Below are 16,464 nucleotides of genomic sequence, written 5' to 3' on the forward strand. Positions count from 1 at the left end.
AGCATAGCCAGTCTTATAGCGGTGCGATAAAATTTATCTTTAAGTTTTAAAGGCACTTTTTTGTTGCATATAAAACCAGATGCACTTCACCATTTTAACCAACCTGCTTGGATCCTACAATTTACATCCTATTCAATCTCTCCATTATCTTGTATGATGCACCCAAGATACTTAAAACTTTCAACTTCTCGTAGGATGTTTTCTCCAATCATCACCTCTATATTAGGGTTTTTCCTTCTCAGACTGAACTTACATTCCATATATTCCGTCTTGCTACGGCTTATGTGCAAACTATACCCTTCTAGAGCTTCTCTCCATAAGTTCAACTTCTTATTTAGGTATTCCCTTGACTCTCCCCAAAAGGACGATATCATCGGCAAAAAGCATGCACCATGTCACAGGCTCTTGGATGTACTTTGTGAGTACTTCCAAGACTAATGTGAAAAGGTATGGACTTAAGGATGATCCCTAATATAATCCTATACCAATAGAAAATTCATCTGTCACACCACCTTGAGTCTTCACACTAGTTGTGGCCCCATCATACATGTCATTAATTGCATGAATATATGCGCTCCTTACTCTCCTCTTTTCTAAAACCTTCCATAAGACCTCCCTTGACACCCTATCATATGCTTTTTCCAAATCAATAAACACCATATGTAGATCCCATTTATTACTACGATACCTCTCCATCATCCTTCTTAATAGGTATATCGCTTCAGTGGTAGATCTGCCTGGCATAAATCCAAATTGGTTCTCTGTTACTTGTGTCTCTTTTCTCAACCTCCGTTCTATCACCCTTTCCCATAACTTCTGGTATTACTCGTGAGCTTGATCCCTCTATAATTTCTGCAACTTTGTATATCCCCTTTATTCTTGTAGACCAAAGTGCTCTTTCTCCACTCATCAGGCATCTTCTTTGACCTTAAAATCTCATTAAAAAGCTTGGTTAACTAGTTGATGTCTTTTTCTCCAAGGCCCTTCCAGACCTCAATCGAGATATTATAAGGTCCTACTGCCCTGCCATTTTTCATCTGCTTTAGAGCCTCTTTTACCTTGAAGTCACGAATCCTTCGATAATAGTCAAAGTTTTGATCTTCTTCCCTTGTGAATAACCAACCAAGGCTCGGAAGAGTCTTCTGTCCCTCATTAAATAACTCGTAGAAATAGCTCTTCCACCTTTCATTAATCTTCTCCTCTTGAGCTAACACCTTTCCATCCTTATCCTTTATGCACTTAACCTGATCCAAATCTCTCGTTCTTCTTTCATGGCTTTTTGCGATTCTATATATACCTATTGCACTTAACAATTTTCAAACGTTAATATAAGCAATAAGATGCCATGCCAAAATTTGTAAAACGACGCTGTTTCGGATTTGACACTCAAATAGCAAAAACACAATGCCATATCACTTGCTTTGGGAGGAAAAGTTTTAATAAAAACAACTTATAATTGTTTGGTTATTTGAGTGCCAAAATCAAAAATGATATCTTTTACAAAGTTAGTGTGGCATTCAGATTTCCACTGGTGCTTGAAACTGGCTCCGCACGTTTCGCACAGATAGATCGGCAAGTATATCGAGTCGTCCAAGTAATTTATCAGGTGAGTGGAGGTCGATCCCATGGAGATTATTGGTTTGAGCAAGCAGTGGTTACCTTACAGATCTTAGTTAGGCAGATAGAAATTATAGTTTCTCACGGAAAACGCATAAAACAAAATAAATAAATAAATAAAACGTTACTAGATAGATGAGAAATCAATGGTGATAGAACGGTTAAGGCTTCGGAGATGCTTTGTCTTTCCGGATTAACTTTCTTACTGTCTACTTCAATAACTTTTTGATTCCTTCAATGGCAGCCTGGTGGACGAAACTGTGATCCATATTCTTTTGCATTTGTATGAAATCATTATTATGGCACCAGTTGAATTCACAACTCCGTTCAACTAACCAGCAAGTGTACTGGGTCGTCCAAGTAATAAACCTTACGTGAGTAAGGGTCGATCCCACAGAGATTGTTGGTATGAAGCAAGCTATAGTCACCTTGTAAATCTCAGTTAGGCAGATTAAATAGTTTTGGTTTTCGAAAATTAATAATAAAAAGAAAATAAAAGGGATAGAGATACTTATGTAGATTAATAGTGGGAATTTCAGATAAGTGTATGGAGATGCTGTGCTCCTCTTGAAACTCTACTTCACTACTCTCTCTTCCAATCCTTCTTACTCCTTTCCATGGCAAGCTGTATGTAGGGCTTCACTATCATCAATGGCTACTTTCAATCCTCTCGGGAAAATGGTCCTATGCGCTGTCACTGCACGGCTAATCGTCTGGAGGCATCACCCTTGGTTGATAGCTACATCCCATCCTCTCAGTGAAAACGTTCCAAATGCTCTGTCACAGCACGGCTAATCATCTGTCGGTTCTCAATCAGGTTGGAATAGAATCCATTGATTCTTTTGCGTCTGTCACTAACGCCCAGCCTTCAGAAGTTTGAAGCTCGTCACAGTCATTCAATACCGGAATCCTACTCGGAATACCACAGACAAGGTAGACTTTCCAGATTCCCAGGATCCTACTCGGAATACCACAGACAAGGTTAGACTTTCCGGATCCTCATGAATGCCGCCATCCATCTAGCTTATACCACGAAGATTCTGTTGGGGAATCTAAGAGATATGCGCCCGGCCTAAGGTAGAACGGAAGTGGTTGTCAATCACGCGCGTTCATAAGTGAGAATGATAATGAGTGTCACGGATCATCACATTCATCAAAGTTAAGTGCAATGTATATCTTGGAATAAGAATAAAAGAGAATTGAATAGAAAGGAATAGTAATTGTATTGAAACTTGAGGTACAGCAGAGCTCCACACCCTTAATCTATGGTGTGCAGAAACTCCACCGTTGAAAATACATAAGTAAAAGGTTCAGGCATGGCCGAATGGCCAGCCCCCAAAACGTGATCACAGGATTCAAAATACAATCCAGGATGAGATTATGATAGTAAAAAGTTCTATTTATAATAAACTAGCTCCTAGGGTTTACATGAGTAAGTAATTGATGCATAAATCCACTTTTGGGGCCCACTTGGTGTATGCTTGGGATGAGCTTGATCTATCCACGAGCTGAGGCTTCTCTTGGAGTTGAACTCCAAGTTATGACGTGTTTTGGGCGTTCAACTCCGGATTATGACGTTTTTCTGGCGTTTAACTCTAGACAGCAGCATGTACTTGGCGTTCAACGCCAAGTTACGTCGTCAATTTCCGAATAAAGTATGGACTATTATATATTGCTGGAAAGCTCTGGATGTCTACTTTCCAACGCCGTTGAGAGCGCGCCAATTGGAGTTCTGTAGCTCCAGAAAATCCATTTTGAGTGCAGGGAGGTCAGATTCCAACAGCATCAGCAGTCCTTTTGTCAGCCTTTTTCAGAGTTTTGCTCAAGTCCCTCAATTTCAGCCAGAATTTACCTGAAATCACAGAAAAACACACAAACTCATAGTAAAGCCCAGAAATGTGAATTTAACATAAAAACTAATGAAAACATCCCTAAAAGTAGCTTGAACTTACTAAAAACTACCTAAAAACAATGCCAAAAAGCGTATAAATTATCCGCTCATCACAACACCAAACTTAAATTGTTGCTTGTCCCCAAGCAACCAAAAATCAAGTAGGATAAAAAGAAGAGAATATACTATAAATTCCAGAACATCAATGAATATTAATTATAATTAGATGAGCGGGACTTGTAGCTTTTTGCTTCTGAACAGTTTTGGCATCTCACTTTTTCCTTTGAAGTTCAGAATGATTGGCTTCTCTAGGAACTTAGAATTTCGGATAGTGTTATTGATTCTCCTAGTTAAGTATGTTGATTCTTGAATACAGCTACTTATGAGTCTTGGCCGTGGCCCTAAGCACTTTATTTTCCAGTATTACCACCGGATACATAAATGCCACAGGCACATAACTGGGTGAACCTTTTCAGATTGTGACTCAGCTTTGCTAGAGTCCCCAGTTAACCACTCAGTCTTAAGCACACTCTTTTTGTGTAGGAGGCATGTGTGTAGTCGGCTTTAACCCCTTCTTAAGCACACTCTTTTTGCTTTGGATCATGACTTTAACCACTCAGTCTCAAGCTTTTCACTTGGACCTTCATGACACAAGCACATGGTTAGGGACAGCTTGATTTAGCCGCTTAGGCCTGGATTTTGTTTCCTTGGGCCCTCCTATCCATTGATGCTCAAAGCCTTGGATCCTTTTTACCCTTGCCTTTTGGTTTTAAGGGCTATTGGCTTTTTCTACTGCTCCTTCTCTTTTTTTTTTTCGCAAGCTTTTGCTATTCACTGCTTTTTCTTGCTTCAAGAATCAATTTCATGATTTTTCAGATCATCAATAACATTTCTCTTTGTTCATCATTCTTTCAAGAGCCAACAATTTTAACATTCATAAACAACAAGATCAAAAGACATATGCACTGTTTAAGCATTCATTCAAAAAACAAAAAGTATTGTCACCACATCAATATAATTAAACTAAATTCAAGGATAAATTCGAAATTCATGTACTTCTTGTTCTTTTGAATTAAAACATTTTTCATTTAAGAGAGGTGAAGGATTAATGGAATTCATTCATAGCTTTAAGGCATAGTTACTACAAACTAATGATCATGAAGTAAAGACACAAAACATAGATAAACACAACATTAAAAACCGAAAAGCAGAAAGAAATAAGAACAAGGAATGAATCCACCTGAGTGAGGGTGGCGCCTTCTTGAAGGTCCAATGGTGCTCTTTGAGCTCCTCTATGTCTCTTCCTTGCTTCTGTTGAATGATTCCTAATAATTTTGGTGTTCCTACCCTTAGTTGCTTCCAATATTTGTGTGGAGGACAACTTATCCCCTGAGGTATCTCAGGGATCTCTTGATTTGCAGCCACATGTTCTACCACTGAGCTATGACGGCTTTATATGAGTCTTTCCATCTCCCATGACTCAGAGGTGGAAGCTTTTGTCTTCCCCTTCTTTTTTTTTTTTTGGATGTCTCTGGCCTTAGGTGCCATTAATGGTTATGAAAAAGCAAAAAGCTATGCTTTTACCACACCAAACTTAGAAAATTGCTCGCCCTCGAGCAAGAGAAAAAAGAAGAGATGAAGAAGAAAAAGAAGATATGGAGGAGATGGAGGCATGTGTGTAGTCGGCTATATGGGTGGGTTTGGGTGGGAAAGAGTTTTGAATTTGAGGGTGGGTGGGGTTTATGGGGAAGAGTGGATAGAAGTGAGTGGTGAATGAAAAACAGAAGGGATGACCATGAATGGAGAGAGAGAGGGCGAGGTAGGTGGATCCTGTGAGGTCCACAGATCCTGAGGTGTCAAAGAATTCCATCCCTGCACCAAATAGGCATGTAAAATGCCTTTGCACACCATTCTGGCGTTTAAACGCCCATTGGTGCACATTCTGGGCGTTCAACGCCCATGTAAAGCATGTTTCTGGCGTTGAACGCCAGTTTCATGCTTGTTACTGGCGTTCAGCGCCAGCTTTTCTTCTCTGGGCACATTCCTGGCGTTCAGCGCCAGAATGTTGCTTGTTTCTGGCGTTCAGCGCCAGAATGGTGCTTTGTTCTGGCGTTGAATGCCGGCCAGATACACCTTACTGGCGTTGAACGCCAACCTGTGCGTCCTCCAGGGTGCGAATTTTTTCTTCTGCTGTTTTTGATTCTGTTTTTAATTTTTATGATTTTTTCGTGACTCCTCATGATCATGTACCTAATAAAACACAAAATAACAATAAAATAGAATAAAATAAAAATTAGATAAATAAAATTGGGTTGCCTCCCAACAAGCGCTTCTTTAATGTCAATAGCTTGACAGTGGCTCTCATGGAGCCACAAGGTGATCAAGTCAATATTGTATAGTTGCCCACACCAAACTTAGAGTTTGGATATGGGATCTTAACACCAAACTTAGAGTTTAGTTGTGGCCTCCCAACACCAAACTTAGAGTTTGACTGTGGGGGCTCTTCTTGACTCTGAACTGAGAGAAGCTCTTCATGCTTACTCTCTTTTGTCACAGAGGGATGGCCATGTGCCTTAAACACAAGGTAGTCCCCATTCAATTGAAGGACTAATTCTCCTCTGTTGACATCTATCACAGCTTCTGCTGTGGCTAGGAAAGGTCTTCCAAGGATGATGCATTCATCCTCTTCCTTCCTAGTGTCTAAGATTATGAAATCAGCAGGGATGTAAAGGTCTTCAACCTTTACTAACACGTCCTCTACTATTCCATAAGCTTGTCTCAATGACTTGTCTGCCAATTGTAATGAGAACAAGGCAGGTTGTACCTCAATGATCCCCAGCTTCTCCATTACAGAGAGTGGCATAAGATTTATCCCTGACCCTAGATCACACAGAGCTTTTGCAAAGGTCATGGTGCCTATGGTACAAGGTATTAAGAACTTGCCAGGATCTTGTTTCTTTTGAGGTAGAATTTTCTGAATCCAGGTATCCAGTTCACTAATGAGTAAGGGAGGTTCACTTTCCCAGGTCTCATTACCAAACAACTTGGCATTCAGCTTCATGATAGCTCCTAAGTATTAAGCAACTTGCTCTCTAGTCACATCTTCATCCTCTTCAGAGGAAGAATAGTCTTCAGAGCTCATGAATGGCAGAAGGAGATTTAATGGAATCTCTATGGTCTCTATATGAGCCTCAGATTCCTGTGGATCCTTAATAGGAAACTCCTTCTTGCTTGAGGGACGTCCCAGGAGGTCTTCCTCACTAGGATTTTTGTCCTCCTCCTCCCTTGTGCATTCGGCCATGTTGATCAAATCAATGGCCTTGCACTCTCCTTTTGGATTCTCTTCTGTGTTGCTTGGGAGAATACTGGGAGGAGTTTCAATGACTTTCTTACTCAGCTGGCCCACTTGTGCCTCCAAATTTCTAATGGAGGATCTTGTTTCATTCATGAAACTGAAAGTGGCCTTTGACAGATCAGAGACTATATTGGCTAAATTAGAAGTGTTTTGTTCAGAGTTCTTTGTCTGTTGCTGAGAAGGTGATGGATATGGCTTGCTATTGCCCAGCTTATTGCGTCCACCATTATTAAAGCCTTGTTGAGGCTTTTGTTGATCCTTCCATGAGAAATTTAGATGATTTCTCCATGATGAGTTATAGGTGTTTCCATAAGGTTCACCCATGTAATTAACCTCTGCCATGGCAGGGTCCTCAGGATCATAAGCTTCTTCAGAAGCTGCCTCTCTAGTACTGTTGGATGCATGTTGCCATCCATTCAGATTTTGAGAGATCATGTTGACCTGTTGAGTCAACACTTTGTTCTGAGCCAATATGGCATTCAGAGCATCAATTTCAAGAACTCCTTTCTTCTGAGGTATCCCATTATTCACGGAATTCCTCTCAGAAATGTACATGAACTGGTTATTTGCAACCATGTCAATGAGTCCTTGAGCCTCTTCAGGCGTTTTCTTTAGGTGAATAGATCCACCTGCAGAATGGTCCAATGACATTTTCGAAAATTCAGAGAGGCCATAATAGAATATATCTAATATGGTCCATTCTGAAAACATGTCAGATGGACATCTTTTGGTCAGCTGCTTGTATCTTTCCCAAGCTTCATAGAGGGATTCACCATCTTTTTGTTTGAAGGTTTGAACATCCACTCTCAGCTTGCTCAGCTTTTGAGGAGGAAAGAATTTATCCAAGAAGGCTGTGACCAGCTTATCCCAGGAGTCCAGGCTATCCTTAGGTTGTGAATCCAACCATATTCTAGCTCTGTCTCTTACAGCAAAAGGGAAAAGCACGAGTCTGTAGACTTCAGGATCAACTCCATTTGTCTTTACAGTCTCACAGATATGCAAGAACTCAGTTAAAAATTGATAAGGATCTTCAGATGGAAGTCCATAAAACTTGCAGTTTTGTTGCATTAAGGCAACTAGTTGAGGTTTAAGCTCAAAGTTATTGGCTCCAATGGCAGGAATGGAGATGCTTCTTCCATCAAACTTGGACGTTGGCTTTGTGAAGTCACCAAGCATTCTCCTTGCATTATTATTATTATTTTCGGCTACCATCCTCTTCTCTTGTTCGAAAATTTCTGAAAGGTTGTTTCTGGATTGTTGTAATTTAGTTTCTCTTAATTTTCTCTTCAGAGTCCTTTCAGGTTCTGGATTAATTTCAACAAGAGTGTCTTTTTCCCTGTTCCTGCTCATATGAAAGAGAAGAAAACAAGAAAAGAAAGAGGAATCCGCTATGTCATAGTATAGAGATTCCTTTATGTTAGTAGAAGAAGAAAGGGGAGAAGAGTGAAGAAGAATGGTTCGGATTTTTAGATGAAGAGAAGTGAAGAGAAGTGTTAGTAATTAAATAATTAAATAGAAGAAGAAAAGAGAAGGGAAATTTCGAAAATAATTTTGAAAAAAGGTTAGTAATTTTCGAAAATTAGAAATAAAATGTAATTAAAATTTAAAACATGAAACAATTAGTTAATTAAAAAGAACTTTTGAACAAGGGGTGAGATATTTTCGAAAATTAGAGAGGGAAAAGTAGTTAGGTGGTTTTGAAAAGGATAAGAAACAAACAAAAAGTTAGTTAGTTGATTGAAAAAGATTTGAAATCAAATTTGAAAAAGATAAGAAGATAAAAAGTTAGATAAGATATTTTGAAATCAAATTTTGAAAAAGATAAAATTTTTGGAAAAGATAAGATAAAAGATAAAAAGATTTAATTCAAAAATTTTGAAATTATTTACTTCACTAACAAGAAACTACAAGATAAGATTCTAGAACTTAAAGATTGAACCTTTCTTAACAAGAAAGTAACAAACTTCAAATTTTTGAACCAATCACATTAATTATTAGTGAATTTTCGAAAATATGATGTAAAGATAAGGAAAAGATTTTGAAAATAATTTGAAAAATGTTTTTGAAATTTTCGAAAAAATAGAAAAAAAAAATGAAAAAGATATGATTTTTGAAAAAGATTTTAAAAAGATAAGATTTTTAAAATTGAAATTTTGACTTGACTTGTAAGAAACAACTAATTTTTAAAAATTTTTGACCAAGTCAACCCAAAATTTCGAAAATTTAGAGGGAAATAAGGAAAAGATATTTTTTTATTTTTTGAATTTTTAATTATGAGAGAGAAAAACAACAAAAATACTCAATGCATGAAATTTTTAAATCAAAACAATGAATGCATGCAAGAATGCTATGAATGTCAAGATGAACACCAAGAACACTTTGAAGATCATGATGAACATCAAGAACATAATTTTGAAAAATTTTTGATGCAAAGAAAACATGCAAGACACCAAACTTAGAAATCTTTAATGCATGGACTCTAACAAACAAAAAATGCATATGAAAAACAACAAACAACACAAAACAAGAAAACATCAAGATCAAACAAGAGGACTTATCAAGAACAACTTGAAGATCATGAAGAACACTATGAATGCATGAATTTTCGAAAAATGCAAGAAAAATATTTTTTTAAGCATGCAATTGACACCAAACTTAAAAATTAACACAAGACTCAAACAAGAAACACAAAATATTTTTGATTTTTATGATTTTCTAATTTTTTTGGATTTTTATTAATTTTTTTCGAAAAACATTATTAGAAAAACGAAAAATAAAAAGAAAAATTTTGAAAAAGATTTTTGAAAAGAAAATTACCTAATCTGAGCAACAAGATGAACCGTCAGTTGTCCATACTCGAACAATCCCCGGCAACGGCGCCAAAAACTTGGTGGACGAAATTGTGATCCATATTCTTTTGCATTTGTATGAAATCATTATTATGGCACCAGTTGAATTCACAACTCCGTTCAACTAACCAGCAAGTGTACTGGGTCATCCAAGTAATAAACCTTACGTGAGTAAGGGTCGATCCCACAGAGATTGTTGGTATGAAGCAAGCTATGGTCACCTTGTAAATCTCAGTTAGGCAGATTAAATAGTTATGGTTTTCGAAAATTAATAATAAAAAGAAAATAAAAGGGATAGAGATACTTATGTAGATTAATAGTGGGAATTTCAGATAAGTGTATGGAGATGCTGTGCTCCTCTTGAAACTCTACTTCACTACTCTCTCTTCCAATCCTTCTTACTCCTTTCCATGGCAAGCTGTATGTAGGGCTTCACTATCATCAATGGCTACTTTCAATCCTCTCGGGAAAATGGTCCTATGCGCTGTCACTGCACGGCTAATCGTCTGGAGGCATCACCCTTGGTTGATAGCTACATCCCATCCTCTCAGTGAAAATGTTCCAAATGCTCTGTCACAGCACGGCTAATCATCTGTCGGTTCTTAATCAGGTTGGAATAGAATCCATTGATTCTTTTGCGTCTGTCACTAACGCCCAGCCTTCAGGAGTTTGAAGCTTGTTACAGTCATTCAATACCGGAATCCTACTCGGAATACCACAGACAAGGTAGACTTTCCAGATTCCCAGGATCCTACTCGGAATACCACAGACAAGGTTAGACTTTCTGGATCCTCATGAATGCCGCCATCCATCTAGCTTATACCACGAAGATTCTGTTGGGGAATCTAAGAGATATGCGCCCGGCCTAAGGTAGAACGGAAGTGGTTGTCAATCATGCGCGTTCATAAGTGAGAATGATAATGAGTGTCACGGATCATCACATTCATCAAAGTTAAGTGCAACGTATATCTTGGAATAAGAATAAAAGAGAATTGAATAGAAAGGAATAGTAATTGTATTGAAACTTGAGGTACAGCAGAGCTCCACACCCTTAATCTATGGTGTGCAGAAACTCCACCGTTGAAAATACATAAGTAAAAGGTTCAGGCATGGCCGAATGGCCAGCCCCCAAAACGTGATCACAGGATTCAAAATACAATCCAGGATGAGATTATGATAGTAAAAAGTTCTATTTATAATAAACTAGCTCCTAGGGTTTATATGAGTAAGTAATTGATGCATAAATCCACTTCCGGGGCCCACTTGGTGTATGCTTGGGCTGAGCTTGATCTATCCACGAGCTGAGGCTTCTCTTGGAGTTGAACTCTAAGTTATGACGTGTTTTGGGCGTTCAACTCCGGATCATGACGTTTTTCTGGCGTTTAACTCCAGACAGCAGCATGTACTTGGCATTCAACGCTAAGTTACGTCGTCAATTTCCGAATAAAGTATGGACTATTATATATTTCTGGAAAGCTCTAGATGTCTACTTTCCAACGCCATTGAGAGCGCGCCAATTGGAGTTCTGTAGCTCCATAAAATCCATTTTTAGTGCAGGGAGGTCAGATTCCAACAGCATCAGTAGTCCTTTTGTCAGCCTTTTTCAGAGTTTTGCTCAAGTCCCTCAATTTCAGCCAGAATTTACCTGAAATCACAGAAAAACACATAAACTCATAGTAAAGCCCAGAAATGTGAATTTAACATAAAAAATAATGAAAATATCCCTAAAAGTAGCTTGAACTTACTAAAAACTACCTAAAAACAATGCCAAAAAGCGTATAAATTATCCGCTCATCACAGCCGTAAGTGATTAACTTATGTCCTCTCATCATGTTTACCTCCTCCACTACAGCAATCTACCACTTTGAGATGACTCATGTCCTCTCATCAAGCCACCTCTAGGTTTCTCACTGTAGCAGAAGATGAAGCTCTAAGCAATCCACTGCCCTTCACGATCCTACTTAAGGTGCCATAGATAAGGCAGATCTTTCGGATCAGAAAGTGCTGCTTCTCTGACTCTAGCCTTAACGCCACAAAGACCTCACTTACCCACGAATGAGATTGATAAACCACTATTTTATGGTTTATCTTGTGCTCAATTGAGTGGATTTTATCAACCTTTCATACACTTATTCATACTAATTGCATGAGTTTATGTTTTCCTTCCGGGTTTTGTGATATGATTGAAAACATGCTTCTTTGGCCATATATTCGCTAATATTAATCCTCTCTTATTACCATTAGATGCCGTGATATGTGTGTTAAGTGATTTCAGGGATTACATGGCATGAATGGCTTAGAGGATGGAAAGGAAGCATGCAAAAGTGGAAGGAATACAAGAAGTTGAAGAAATTGCTAAGCTGTCTAGCTGATAAACCCCATTTGTAGGGCTTATCTTATGCTTGATTTAGGGGATTTTATCACCTTTTACCCACATTTATTCAATGAAATTGCATGGTTTCATAACTTCTCCCTTAATTGTGCTTAAGAGTGAAAACATGCTTTTTAGGTCTTAAAATAAATAAATTTAATTCACCTTGATTTCATTAGATGCCTTGATATGTTTGTTAAGTGATTTAGGGTGTGTTTGGCAAACCCGTTTGAGAGGATAAAAGTGCGTTGAAGTTCTTTGAACGCTGTATTTTAATGTTTGGCAATCTTTTTCTTCTAAACGCAGAAGTGATTTTACAGCTTAAAAGCACGTTTACTAAAAGTAAAAAATTGTTGCTTCTGCGTTCACTTCAACGTGAGTTCACATTTTATTATTATTATTATTATTGGTGTTTTCCAAAAGAGTTTTCATATTTGTTTCATTATTGGTGTTTTTCAAAAGAGTTTTCATATTTGTTTCAAGTCATTTCAAATATTTTAAAATTTTTTTCAATTTTTAGTTTTTTTTTATATTTTAGTTGTTTTATTAATTTTGTTATTTTAATTCTATTATAATATGAATTATTGATCTTATTAAAAATGATAAAGTAAATAAAAAACTAATCATACATAACAATGGAATCATAAGTAATAATTAATAATAAATAAAAGAATACTAAGATTACTAATAAAATTATAGAATATTTTTTTGTTTGACATTGTAAAATTTATTATTATAATTTTTGTTCATTGTTTATTATTCTAATATGTTATAATATGTATTATTTTTCCTATTGAAAATGATAAATTAAATAAAAAATTAATTATAAATAATAATAAAAACATAATTAATAAAAAATTAGAATCTAAAATAGTAAACAAAATAAAATTACTGAGAGTACTCATAAAAAGTACTAAAATATATTATTTTATATCTTATTTTTAATTTAATAAATAAATATTAATTTTTATTAAAAAATTATAATAAACTAAAATAAAATTTTATAAAAAATATTATATAAAAAATATACTAAAAAAAGTATAAAAAAGGATTAAATATATTAAAAAATAATATTATAATTTAATATTATATTTTTTTAGTAATTAACTAATTATCTATCTAAAAGTGATTTTAACTAATATTATCCAAACAATTTCATTTTATCAAAATCAATTTTAGTATAAAATTGCCAAACAAAAATCATGTTGGCACAAACTCACTTTTATCCAAAATCAATTTTACAAAATCACTTTTATTCAAACTCCAGTTTGGCCAACTCTAATCCAAACACACACTTAAGGTTTAGGAGGCAAAGATTGGATCAAGGGAATGAAAAAAGAAAGCATGAAAAGTTGGAGAACTCATGAAGAAATGAAAGAACCGGAAAGCTGTCAAGCCGACCTCTTCGCACTTAAACGACCATAACTTGAGCTACAGAGGTCCAAATGATGCGGTTCTAGTTGGGTTAAAAAGCTAACATCTGGGGCTTCGAAACGATATAAGATTTGCTATGGTTGAACTGCGCATGGTGACGTGTACGCGCATAGTACGCGCACGCGCCGTTGCTGCCACCTGGTTCACTTAAAGCAAAACGTGGCCAACGAATTCTAAAGCCTTGTGGGCCCAATCCAACTCATTTCTGATGCTATTTAAGCCAAGGATTGAAGGGGGAATGAACATACTTTACATACTTTTGACCATTAGTTTAGTTAGCATAGTTTAGTTTTAGAAGTAGTTTCTAGAGAGAGAAGCTCTCACTTCTCTCTAGGATTAGGATTAGTTTTTAGATCTAGGTTTTAATCTTTGCTTTCTTCTACTTCTACCTTTCAATTCTTTGTTATTACATTCATTCTTCTTCCATTCTTTTGTTGTAATTTCCTTTATGTTGTTCTTATGTTTTATTGTAGATCTACTATTGTTCCTTCCATTTTCTTTCAATTCAATAAGAGGTAATTCATAATAATTGTGTTCATTTGATTTTTTGTTGTTTAATTCCTTGCAATTGAGTAGTGTAGATTTACTTTTCTTGCAATTTTACTATGCTTTTCTTTTGTGCCTTCCAAGTATTTGATGAAATGCTTGGTTGGATTTTAGAGTAGAGTTTTATGTTCTTGGCTTGGAAAGGTAACTTAGGAACTCTTGAGTTACTAATGTCCAAGTGATTGATGATTGGGAGCCATTGACTCTAGTTCTCACTAATTGAATTAGTGGAGAGTTAGGACTTATGGACTAGGATTGATATAGCTCATTTGACTTTCCTTTACTACTAGTTAGAGGATGATTTAATGAGATTAATCCTTGCCAATTCTCATATTGTGGTTAGTGATTAGGATAGAGATCCTTGACCACCAACCCTTGCCAAAACCTTTTTAGGCCTTAGTTTACTTTCTTGCCATTTATCTTTCATGCTTCTTATCAAAACCCCAAAAATAACTCACAACCAATAACAAGACACTTTATTGTAAATCCTAGGGAGAACGACCCGAGGTTTAAATACTTCGGTTTATAGATTTTAGGGGTTTGTACTTGTGACAAACAAATTTTTGCACGAGAGGATTATTGTTGGTTTAGAGACTATACTTTAATGAGATTTCATTTGTGAAATTCTAAACCGTCAAGAATCTAATCATCACCAGCCTGACCTCTTCACACTCAAACGGTCATAACTTGAGTTACAAAGGTCTAAATGAGATGGTTTTAGTTGCGTTGGAAAGCTAACATCTGGGGCTTCACAACAATATATAATTTGCTATAGCTACCCCGAAGTTAGGTGACGCGAACGCGTGGATGACGTGCCCGCGTCGCATCTGCAAATTTCAATCCACGCAAACGTGTGGACGACTCCTCCGTGTTACTTTGTCGTGACCTGTACGAACCATATTTCACAATCAGCGATTTCTGGGCTATTTTTGACCCAGTTCTCGGCCCAGAAAACACAGATTAGAGGCTATAAAGTGGGGAAATCCATTCATTCATCACACACATTCATTCATAAGTTACACCTTTTATAATTTAGATGCAGTTTTTAGAGAGAGAGGCTCTCTCCTCTCTCTTAGGATTAGGATTAGGATTTTTAGAAATTAGGAATATTACTTCTTCACCTTAGGTTCAATGTCTTTCTGTTTATTTTTCCTTTTATTTGTTTAATGACCATTCATGTTATGATTTTCTTATTTAAATATAAATTGAGGTATTTCAGACTCATGATTGCTTTTTCCTATTTTTAATTTAGATTATTTACTATTGGTTTTGGTTGATTAATTGGTAACTCTTGAGTTGTCAAACTCATCGTGATTGATAATTATTGTTCTTGCTGATTGATTTAGATTCCTATAACTCTAGTCTTTCCTTAAGGAGTTGACTAGGACTTTAGGTATTAAATTAATTTGTCCACTTAACTGACCTTCATAGTTAGAGGTTGACTTAGTGGTAGCAGAATTATAATTCTCATCACTATTGATAAGGATAACTAGGATATAACTTTCATTTTTCACACCTTGCCAAGAGTTTTATTAGTGATTAATTTATTAATTCTTGCAATCTATTTTCTTTTATTCACAACCGTTTTCAAAACCCAAAACACTGTTTTCCATAACCAATAATAAAACACACTTTCCTGCAATTCCTTGAGAAGACGACCCGAGGTTTGAATACTTCAGTTTATAAATTTTATTGGGTTTGTTACTTGTGACAACCAAACGTTTGTACGAAAGAATTTTCTGTTAGTTTAGAAGCTATACTTACAACGCGATTATATTTCTATATTTCTTTACCGATAGAAAATCCTAACGTCAGGGATTATATGTCACGTATCCAAAGTTATCCAGGTACTCTATTGGAATCCGCAATGCAATCTCTAGCTTTGGTTCAACACTATTTGAGTCAGGACTCGCACGAAACCCATGTAGAACAAGGATGATTGTCACGGGTCACCCTCAATTCATGAGATGAAGAACAAGAATGCATAAGAGAATAGAATCAGACGTATTCAACTAGAACGGTAATATTATTAATCCATAAAACTCAGCAGAGCTCATAACCTTAACTTTAGGAGTTTAGTGACTCATACTGACAGAAAAATACAATAAAAGACGTAAAAGTGGGCAAGAGTCTTTTAACAAGGGTGAACTCTTGTATATATCTACTAATCTGTTAACTAAGAGTTACAGAAATAAGATAAACTAGTCTTGTAGTACGAAAATCCACTTCTAGGGCCCACTTGGTAAGTGTTTGGGCTGAGCTTGAATGTCTCCCACGAGCTACTACCCCTTAGGGATGTTGAACGCTGGCTTGGGACACCCTTTTGGGCGTTGGACGCCAACTGCTCCCCTATGGGTGTTGGATGCCAGGAATGGGGCTAGTGGCTGGCATTGAACGCTAG

This window comes from Arachis stenosperma, chromosome 9 (assembly GCF_014773155.1).
Source record: "Arachis stenosperma cultivar V10309 chromosome 9, arast.V10309.gnm1.PFL2, whole genome shotgun sequence".
NCBI classification, from domain to species: Eukaryota; Viridiplantae; Streptophyta; class Magnoliopsida; order Fabales; family Fabaceae; genus Arachis; species Arachis stenosperma.